Source organism: Pteropus alecto, unplaced genomic scaffold, assembly GCF_000325575.1.
Source record: "Pteropus alecto unplaced genomic scaffold, ASM32557v1 scaffold25, whole genome shotgun sequence".
Lineage (NCBI taxonomy): Eukaryota > Metazoa > Chordata > Mammalia > Chiroptera > Pteropodidae > Pteropus > Pteropus alecto.
In genome coordinates, this window is record NW_006441955.1 from 1,280,732 (window position 1) to 1,285,889 (window position 5,158).

A 5,158-nucleotide genomic window follows, 5' to 3' on the forward strand; every position below is an offset into this window, starting at 1 on the left:
ACTGGACTTGAGGCTGTTGCTACTATGTGCTAATGGAAGATGAAGAAATTTAGGGGATGGAATGGGATGAAGGTAGGGAGGGTAAAACCATTTGAATAGAGAAACAACAGTTGGTTTAGTCCAGTTCTATTTCATATATGATGGCTCTCACAGGAGCTTACATATTCTCATAATCACTCGCACCAAACACCATTTCCTAATCTGTCCAAAAGCCTCATGATCATAGACCAGATTCCCACTCTTCTCCATGAGTATTTTGTTGTTGAAACTGGGTTTCAGGAATGTGACTCCCTTAATACCATCTATCTTCATTTATCTTTAACTTGTGATTTGAGTAATTTTATGGATAGTTCTGATTTTAGCTTGTGTATTTGACTTAAATTAGCTGGTTATAGTCATCAGCTAAATTATTTTATGTAAGGATACACAGATTGTGGTCAATTGTTAAAATAGCTAGATGCATATAGAAGGCATTATTACAGTCTGTGATCACATTCATGCAAGGATCTGCCATCTTAGCTAACTGGTTACATTAGCAAGTGCGATTTCAGAGATGCTAACTAACTCTTGTGACTGAGATCAGAGATTTTATTACAGGAAATCTGTATCTTCTTTGGGTAATGTGTCACGAGACCAGGAGATGACAATAGCACTAACACGACATTACAAAAAACTGGCTGGCCATTCATTCAAGATATGTTTGAGACATTTATTAAGGATACAACAATCAGTAACACAACCCTTGCCGTCAACAAGCTCACTATTTAAGCTCAAGTCTAGTGGTTTCTTAACTGTATTGTGTTTCTGTATAGTGTTTTTAATGCTTTAATGCAAACTTTTTACCTCTGTGATCTCATTTTGTTTTCCAGTGAAGTAAATTGAGATGGTGATTTTCCTGTTTCATGGATATTTAAACTGAGGCCCAGGGAGTCTGAGTCAATTGCCCCACCTGCATACTTTAACTAAATTAAATACTCCTTGCTTCTAAGCATTTTTTTTGTTGTTGTTTAAATGAAAGAAAGGTTTTTACAGCTAGATAGTTGTGAGTCTGGAACTGGAACTCTGATCTCTGGGCCTTATGAGATCTGCCTCCTGTCTTTCTAGCAGCCCCTGCTGCCTATCTGTAATAAAGCCCAGTTTTAAAGTGTGACCTCTTAAGACTCCACCATGTTTCCTCAGTCACTAGCCTATTACCCTCATTTATTTACTCTATTGCACATATGTGCAATTTGTGAAGTTATTTTGTTTACTTATTGTTGATCTCCCTTGCTGGATTATAAGTGCCGGGATAGCAAAAATGTCTGTCTTTTACATCTGTTTTCCAGTGCCTGCACATAGTAGGCACTCAGTAAATATTTGTTGAAAAAATAACCTGAAAAGGGAAATTATTTTGACTGTTGCTATAGCTACAGGTTTACTCACCGAACTTTGGATCCCAGTTGGGTCTGCTAGCAATCTCCTTAGGATTCCCCTTTCGTTCCCCCTGCAGATTGGAAGTCGATAACCATAAAATACTGAGGATGGGAGGGAAGATGAATTTTCGACCCCATCAGCCTCTCTCTACTTTAAGCACACAACTCATAGAAAAATTTAAAGTGTGACTATCTTGGAAGGAAAGCAAGGAAAAACTGGGACCAGAAAGCAATGTTTTGGTGAAAACCTCACCCAACCATCCATAGTGCAATCTAGTTGATAGATTTTTGACCTATTGTATTTCTGTTTCAATGTTACTGTGTTATGACATAAAATCTTTGCTTAAGGAAGACTTTTTATAGTTTCTGATCATGCTGCAGATCTGAAGCTGCTTCGTATATATTTCTACGGGAAACCTTGTAAGAGTACAGTACATGCTTGGCTTTCACTGACTATATTTATTGAATTGGGGAAGAATGAAGTGAGAAGCTTTCAGCCTGCCTTCTCCTCTGTGGTTATGCATTTTTAGTTCTTCATCAATGGAGTCTTTGGGAAAGAGGTTTTACAGGTCTTAGTTGTAGTTCTCTATTCTCTTAATGACCTGGCACGGAGTAGATTCTTAATACATTTTATGATTAATACATTGCCTATACATTTTATTGTATATTGAAAAAAGGAGAGTGTCCACCTCAAAGTCCTCCAGACAGTAGTTAGAAGCAGAACTAGGCCTAGCATCCAGCTTGCCTTCCTCTCAGCTCCATTCCTCAATACCAGCATGCTTCAACCTCCATCATTCCTTGTAGGGACCTGAAAAGGCAAAGTAATATTTTGGGATGTTTCAGGGCCACTTCGTTCAGTGTGCTGAGCATATACTTTAAACCGCATTAAGAAACAAACAAACCAATGCTTCAGGCTCCACCCCCAGAAATTCTAACCTAATTTTGAAGTTTCCCCAGGTGAATCTAAACCAGTGGTTCTCAAACTTTCAAGTGTATCCAAACCACTTGAAAGTCTTGTTGAACCCAGATCGCTGGGCTCACCCCCCGAGTTTCTGGCTCAGTAGATCTGGGGTATGGTCCAAGAATTTGCATGTCTTATATAAAGTTCCAGGTGATGCTGATATTGATACTTTGTGAACCACTGTACTAAATAAAGTGAGCAGAGCAGACATTTGGAAACTCCTAGCCCTGCATCTCTGTGGGCGAAGAATTAAGCCTTCTTGGTCTTTGTATCCAGTGCCTAGGATAGACTAGGTACATAGTGCTTGATAAACTGACAAATTGGTAATGATCTTAGTGAAAGCTCACTAATCGAACAGTTGCCTTGTCCTTGAAGCTCATGGTTTGAGGCAGGAAAATACTGCAAGAAGATCACAAATGTTCTCCCACTAAAGAAGTCGTCCAATGAATACCAGCTTGACATAATAGGATTGCTTTCATCTCACTTGGCAGCTGCCACTGTCTTAAAAAGTGAGGAGAGCTCAGGGGCCACTGTCAATCTCCAGACCTCTGAAGGGAGATGGAGTAGATGTGGTCAGTGTGGGCCTGAGGGCAGGTAGGGCAGTGGAAGCAATGCAAGAAAGACCTTTGAAAGTTAGAGCCGCCCAACAGTGACACTAGTGGGCTGCTTGGAGATATGATGAGTTCCCCATCATTGGAGGTATGCAAGCAGAACCTGGATGCCTACTTGGCAGGATGTCCTAGAGTCTTGTGGCCCTGTGATTCTGTGGCTCGGGACCATCCTGTTCAAGCTGTCACTATCTAACTCTTTAAGTCCACCTGGAACCCCAGCCACATTCTCTGGGCCCCCTTGAAACCCAGGACACAGACCAGTTCCCTGTCTACGGAAGCAGGAGGAAAGGCTAAGGAACATCATGAGCGTCTGCGCCTTCTCCTAAGAACCCAAATACTGAGATTTCCCTTAGCTTCTGTTTTTGCCTCCCTGGGACAGGTACTCAATAAAGTCTGCTGGTGGCCATGCTGCTGGTGGTCAGAAGGTTCCTGGTTTGTATTGGAAGAGAAGAGCAGTGTATTCTGGGAGAGGGAAACAGCAAAAGCAAAAGGTTGGTGGTGAGGATGAGTGAAAATTGAGGGAGACACAACTACCTGGAGGGGTGGGAGTCCACATACTAAACAATGAGAGATTGGAATATGCAAAAGTGGCAAAATATATTTAATAACAGGTAAAGGAATCTGGATTTGCCTTGTATCTGATTAGCTGGGTCCAGACTAGAATGCTGGGTAACTGCTAGGCTGGATGAGTCAGTTCGACAAAGGCTTCTCAGATTTTGCCCTCCTTCCCTCCTTCCCCCCTCTTTATTCTCCTTTCTTCTCCTTACTGTAAGCTGTCCCTTGAGTTCTATTCTGAACCCATAATGGTTTTCCCATCACTATGGACAGTTTGCAAACCGTCCCTGGTTTGGCCTGAGTGGGGCTGGGTCCAGGGCCGGCCGGCTCAGGAGAGCTGGGGAGAGGAGGTGGCTCCCAGCAATAAGCAACCCACAGAATTGTGTCTGTTATTTAAGAAAAGTTTCTGGGTTTTCGGCTAATTGCAAAAATACATAATGGATGCTTTTCGCATCTGCTAGTTATTCTGGAACAGGACTGCATCCAAGAGCAAACTTTAAACAAACAATAAGATTATAGAGCTTAACTATTTCAATGTGTAACAGAAAAGAAAGCCAAGGCCCCAAAAGTTACATTAACATACATGCACTCAAACACAAGCAATCACACCAACAGATAGATACACATACAAACGTACAGATGAACATTTTGGCACCAGTGCTCACAAATGCATTCTTGTGTACTAGCACCTAGTACATACATGCATGCCTGACTTGCACACATTGGCCCAGTCACTAGTGCCAATATACATGCTCTCAGACACATACACAAATGTACATGCATACACTCATAAACATGTATACACCTACACAGTTGGGTAACACAGCCACACAGACACACAACTCCAGACACATACATTCTCAAAAGTCATTTTTCCTGCAATGAGTAATCTTCCTTGGTAGGAAAGTGGGTCCTCCCAGTGGAGAGGTAACTGAAGCACTTAATTAGCTAGCTGGGTATTGTCTGTGTCTGGGTGGTGGCAGGTGTAGTTACTCAGTGTAGCCACCAAGGGGCACCCAGGATCCATCCTGCAGCCACTTTTCCCTGGTTCTGCAGCCCGTCAGTTTCTGCACTCACAAGCCTGCACCTTCCTGTTCCGGATCACTGCAAGCCTGGAAGGCTCTTGGCTTCCAGCCCCAGTCTTCTAGGATCCAATATACTCATTCTCACCTTTTCCCTCTCCCAAACCACTGAAACAACCACAACTCCCCAACCTTCCTGCCTCCTAGCTGAATGCATATTTCAGAGCCCCCTGCTCAGTCCTGAGATTACTACTTGGAGAAACAAATCTGTCAGGTCTTGATCATAATGTGGCCTCTCCCAAAACCTTCTCTTCCAGGAGCAGCTGTGAAATTCTCACCTAGTTTTCAAAGTCAATTTCAGCATCTCCAAGTGATGGACTGCAAAAGTTAACAATAACTGAATGAATGAATGAATGCCCAGCTCAGCACCTGACTCTGCCTTCCCTACTAACCCCAGCTGGAGAGGTCTCTCATCCTCCAGCACCTGCCTCCCAGCTCTTTTTGTGTGTGATTCTACGAAACAAATCCTGGCTTCAAAACACAGGCTAGGATAGAAAGTCCAAAATGTCATTAAGTCAATTCCTTTCAGCATCCCTG